This window comes from Diplotaxodon limnothrissa, linkage group LG3 (assembly GCF_057381915.1).
Source record: "Diplotaxodon limnothrissa isolate DT_005_m linkage group LG3, D_limnothrissa_male_GT1.1, whole genome shotgun sequence".
NCBI classification, from domain to species: domain Eukaryota; kingdom Metazoa; phylum Chordata; class Actinopteri; order Cichliformes; family Cichlidae; genus Diplotaxodon; species Diplotaxodon limnothrissa.
Window position 1 is genome coordinate 56458387 of NC_140598.1, and position 6000 is coordinate 56464386.

Genomic DNA, 6000 nt, shown 5'->3' on the forward strand with positions numbered 1-6000 from the left:
GACTGATGAGTCTCGAGTTTTGCTATGACATTCGGATGGTAACGTCAGAATTTGGACGTAAACAACATGAAAGCATGGCTCCATCGGTTGAGGCTGGTGTTGGTGGTTCAATGGTGTGGGGGGATAATTTCCTGACACACTTTAAGTACTTTAGGGTGTTCCTCCATGCTGTCTCCATGCTAACACATTTGCCTTACATGCGAAAGACCTCTGATTTGAGACCAGGAGATACAAATCCAGCCTCAGGTGGGGTTCACTAGCTAGTGCACTTCCTAGTGCGGCTCAAAAGTTAGGATAAACGGGATGGTTACATCAGGAAAACCATCAGGTGTAAAATCTGTACTGTTGGAGCAGCTGAAACTCTGGACCTACTTGTACCAATCAAATTGTTGAAATCCTGCCGTCACCTGAATGCTGTTGCTGATCATGCCTATCCCTCCATGACTGCAGAAACTGTTTCCTTGAACATAACATCGAGTCACCAGATCTCAGTCCGATAGAGATCTTTTGGGATGCCTCGTAGATTTGCTGTCATTTTCATGTCAACACGGACCAAAATATCTGAGGAATATTCGCAGCACCTTGTTGACTCCATGCTGTGAGAATGAAGACAGTTCTGAAGGCTTAACCTAGTACTAGCCAGGTGTAAACTCAGGCTCTTTGTCCCACAGTGTGTCTTTGTCCTGTCTCCCTCCCCTCATCTCCAGCCTGTCAACAGATGGCCATCCCTCCACGAGCCTGATTCTTCTGGAGGCTTCTTCCTGTTAAAAAGGGAGATTTTCCTTCCCGCTGTCTCCAAGTGCTTCCTCACAGTGGGAGTTTTTTCTGTTACTGTAGGGTCTTTACCTTACAATATAAAACACCTTGAGATGACTGTTGTTGGGATTTGGCACTGCATAAATAAAGCTGAATAGAATTATTACTAAGGTGTGCAATGACTGTCATTGTCATGATTTCACCCAGCTCGTTCTTATAGATGTTGCTGCGCTATCCCCCAGCTGTTTATTACATCAATTGAGCTTTCCTATTGGTGGTGCAAGTATGACCACAGAAGGCTTATGAGGGCATGTAATTCTAGTGGGAGCTCCATGGGGAGCAGTTAGCCTCAGCAAGCCCACAGAACTCTGGACTAAGAGCACCTTTTCCTCACTAGATTTACTCTTCATAGCCTTTTCGGACCTTTCCCCCCCAAAAAATAGCACATAGCAAAAATATCAGTGGGCAGTACAGCAGGGCTCTTTCTGTACTGTACAGTAAGTAAGCCCCCAGACTTTTAGTATGAGCAAATATCAAAGCACAGCCATCATCTTGGATGATAACACGGTTTTAAAATCACAAGGCTTTCTAAAGCTTCAGATATTTTGTCGTATCTCCAGGAGCCCCAAAACAATGGACAGCTGCAGTCATTAGACTGACAGAAAACACAACTCTCAACTTGTTAATCTCAGTTTCCATTTCCAGTCCGGCAGCGCCTCCAACGCTTACCGATTTCCGTGTGGGAAGGAGATTTTTTTGTGTGTGTTTTTTTCTCCACTGAACCAATCACCAAAGACCAAACTATTCTCCTGGAATTTAACATCACTTTAAGTTAACACTGATGTCAACATAGCGTCGTGTCGGGGTTTTAAGAGACGAGCGTGTACAAACAGCTCAGGATCTTCCTCCGTTTGCCGTTCAGTCGCCATGCCTCGGGGGTGCCAAAAACAAGCAAGCACCGACGGTTTAAAATATCCCTGTCGCAGCAGCTTGATAATGCTTGACAATGGATTTAAAGGTCTGGGTCCAGGCAAACAATCTCATCTAGCCCTACAGTAATTGCTAGTTGCCAAAAAAACAAGTGTTGTGTTTTGCCATCTCCACCTCTTCCGATTTCTCCTAAATAAATAATACAAATAAATCCTCTCCTCCATTAGCGCTAATGTACAAAATGAAAAGAAAATCACAGTCAGAGCTCTGGTCCCACTGTGCACTGTTTGTATGAGCGCAAAAATAAAGAAACAAAGAAAAGAAAATATAACTGTGACCTCTGCTGCTGTGCATGTAGTACGTGACCTTGAGCATTATTCAGGTTTGCAGTTTCAGTCTGACGACTACACCACAGGCAGTTGTGTAAGAGAATAAAGAGGGATTCATTTACTCAGTGATTCTGCTGTAGTGCTTCTCAAATAAGGGTCAATTAGTACAGCGTTTGGAGTCTTTATCGCTGGTTTTAACTTACCACCAGAGAGGTAGCTTTTACAGCACAAGTCAAGCATCTCTAGAGTCTAATTGATTTCTTGAAAGCCAGAAAGTTTGCACTTCATTTTTAATCCTGTTTCTAGCAGGGATGCACCGATATATCGGTATATTTATATAATCCTCGCTGACTGCAACTAGAAGATGTTTACCAGTGGCTCTGGTTTGTGTTAAAATGCCCTAAATTTGAATGCAAAATCACAAAAGATGTTGACAAATGCAACTCTCCGGAGAGTAGAGTGGGGTTTTTCCCCCCCCAATTGATACACCAGTAAAAGCCCTCGCTGTACATAATATGAGCCTGCATAAGCTAACCTATGAAGAAAATTGAGAGGCCTATATCTCCATTCATACGCCAACGAGAAATTGGATTCCTCCCGACTGGCAATTGTGTCCAAAAAGAAAGAAAAAGAAAAATCAAATCAAATAAATGGAGCTGCCTAAGGAGAGAAATTCTCTTGCTGAAAAGCTACACAACATCAGCGGAGTTTTAAAAAAACAGGGTGGGGATGGGGGCATCATAGAGATCCGACAAAATGAGAAGGGGGGGAGCTTTCCAGCAAGGGCACTGAATTAACCCATATTAGTGTAATACAATGCAACAGGAAGAAATATGTGCCAGCACAAAGTGTTGGGCTCACACTGTGAGGAAAAAAGAAAAAAAAAAGCACGATGGAGTGAGTCACTCAGCAGACAAAAGCATGCATGAATTTGTCTCTCACGCCGCCTCTAATGAGTCATGTCAGTGGTTTTCAAGGTGAAGGGTTGTGATCATTCCCGGGAAAAATAAAATAAAATTAAAGAAAATTGATTTAATTTCTAAGAGCTTAGGAAAAAGAGGGTTAGGGGGGAAATAATAGCAGATAGCTGAGAGACAATTAAGAGCATAAGAAGTGACAGTGCAGCAGGGCTGTTTCTGTGTCCATCCCTCCCCACCTGGCGTCATCTCCCCGCGTTCCCTTACCCGAGGCAACCGATTCAATCAATACATCAGGCGGCAGCTCGAGTCAAGCTCCATTTTCCTACCGTGACGGCAGCTCAGGGAAAAGCAAGGGAAGAATTATTTTATTTTCATACAGCTCCGTCCCGTCAGGTATCCCACCGGACGTCGGGTTCAGCCGCTGTTACGTTAAATGTAACCTAGTTTATATTCCGCAAGGAGCGACATTTAGCTGAATCAAGACCGATGAGACACGTGGAAAAACAAAGTGCAAGTTGACATTGCGGTTTAGTCATAAAGCATCGGATGTCCCCTCCAGTTTCCCCTGGAGGAGGAAGGCAAAGTTTTTATTGTTGGTAGAGGAAAACTGACTGTGTGCGTTTCTGTGCACACGCTGTGCACATGTCTGCTTCTCGCCTGCTTGGGGGCATTTTCACCGATGGAGATTATATGACAGATGGTGCTGCAGTCCCCGGCATAATGAATGTAATTGTCAGATAAGGATACAGCCAACAACGGCGTTAATGACATCCTGAAAAGGAGTTTTTAGGAGGGCTGGGGTGGGGTGCGTGGAAGTTAGTCACAATTCTGAAGTACAAGAAGCCAAAAGCCTGGCTGAAAAACTCATGAAAGATCACCCCCACAGGCCACAGCTGTTATATTATTCAGCATCAAATAGAACAAGTAGAAGAAGAAGGAAGGAAGAAAATCAAACCATATTCTAAATGATGAATTGGAAATGAAGGGCGTCACTGTGCAGCGATGAGAAAACTTCTGATCCGATTCAAAGCGATGGGCTTAGTTACCTTTTCCGCTTTGATTCTGATGTTGAAAGACAGTGTGCTGTCTTCACATCAAAGAATTCGGTGCAGTGCCCCCCCTCAACCTCAACCCTGCATTTCTCTCACACAGACGCCGGGCAACACGGCTTCCTTCAGCTCAGGACTCACCTTTCTCTCTTTTTACGTGCATGCATAAATTAATCCGTGCATTATTTGCGTGGTTGCTGCTGCTTTGTTTGGTTTTATTTCCCCGCGCTGCAGCACACGTTCAGCTGCAAACACTGACACTTTTAGAAAATGTAAACAAGTCATGCTGACTGAGAGTGGAGGTATATGAAGATCCCGCACAGCCTACGCCAATAAACTGCATATTTCGCTCTTGAGGCACAGTCTACCTATTATAAAATATTTAGACCACTCACACCACTGCATCTACCCTCACACAACACAGGCCTATTCGGGCATCTTTGAAAGACACACACACGCACAGTTCAGCCCTTGCAATCACGTCTCAGCTGCATCCCATTCAAACCACAGCGAGACATCCTCCTTAAATCATGAGGCAAAGAAACTAAGAAAAAGAAAACTTCATTCATAGGAATGCAGCGGATATGCAACTTATTTAAAAAGACATTTAACAAATGGGGGAAAGCACTACATGTCGTTTTAAGCGCCTTTTGATTGGTATGGAAACCAGCTCACTTTAACCCTCCAACAGGACGTTTAATAAGTCCAAAAATACACGAATAAATAAATAAATAAAACGGGGTGAAATTTCATATTTCCAAATTTCGATCTGACGGGCGCTGATTGCACCTGAACGCACCGATAGCCCGGCTAAAGTAATTAAAGAGTGGAGGGGACGCCGAGGTTGACATTATACATCACACAGAGCGTTTCTGCACCGCTGCAGGGGGGCGTCCATTCACGGGGATCATCATCATCACCATCACTCCCATCATCATCATCATCATCGCCCCGAAGCCCCCCAAATCTGAAGACAGCGGCGGGTATGCGCACAAACTGACGGCCAAATGCATTTTGAAGAAACACGAGCGTCACACTTACCGCGCATTTAGAAACGGCGGAGGAAATAGCACTCCGTCCTCAAAGTCAGCGTTAATTTCAAGTGTCTTTTCAGGTACAGTCCTTTACTGCACAGCGAGTGTGTGTTTGTGTGTGTGGGGGAAAGAGAGAGACTTGATGGGGGTCGAAGAGAGAGAGGGAGAGAGGAGGGCAGCGATTCCAAAGTGTTGCCTCCTGTCGCTCCGTTCAATATCCCCGTAAAAATCGCCTCTATCTGCCGCTGCTGCTCCACTATCCAGTGATGAAACAGCGGCTTCCTCGCGTTGCATCCACGGTACACTGTCCCCTTAGATCCCTTTATGGCACAAGGCGTCCTTTCTGTGTGCGGGGAGGCTACATCACGTCCCGTAAAAAGCTTGAAAAACGCCAGCAGCCCCTCTCGCCACCATGCGCTCACGCACACCAACACACGATTTAAAATAGAAGAAAAAAAGAGTATCCAGATGAATTTAAGTGGGGGGCAAATGAGGAGTGGGGACAAGAGGAGGTAGGGAAGGGAGGGTATCTTGTGAGAAAAGCTCCACGGAAGAGGTGAGGAGTGTGAAGAAGAAGAAAAAAGAAAAAGAAGCTAAGTTGTTTGGGTCCAGAAAAACTGAGCTCTCTGCGACTATGACAAACCAATTGCGCGCACTGGCTGGGAGTAATTCTGTACGGAGACCAAGGGGTTTTGGAGAGCCAGTGAAAGGTGAGAGGAAAAACTCGGATGCGGACTGCCGCTCTCGCCGTGTACTCGGGCTCCACCTAGCAGCAAACACGAGATAACATCCTGCAAAGCAAGGGGAAGAAGAAAAAACCCTCCACCTATATCTCGCCTGAGGCTGGCAAGGAGTCCTATGTTATATTACATTCTGTGTGTGCGCCTGTGAATGCAATATTTATAAAGAAATCCTCTGCTTCTCTCTCAGAAGCTTCAGCGATTTTTAAGAATATAACTGGAGTAAGAAGTGTCCATCAAAA

The 6000-nt window shown here is 45.0% G+C and overlaps 1 protein-coding gene across 3 annotated transcripts in view; it reads right to left on the reverse strand.

The window, feature by feature from the left end:
* LOC146636642 (adhesion G protein-coupled receptor L3) overlaps positions 1 to 5663 on the reverse strand; it is a 268557-nt gene extending 262894 nt beyond the window's left edge. For all 3 annotated transcript variants that reach the window (XM_085349627.1, XM_085349626.1, XM_085349628.1), the window contains exon 1: positions 5026 to 5663. The gene's annotated coding sequence lies outside the window, so the exon portion shown is untranslated. The remainder of the gene's footprint in view (positions 1 to 5025) is intronic.
* Positions 5664 to 6000: the final 337 nt, after the last annotated feature.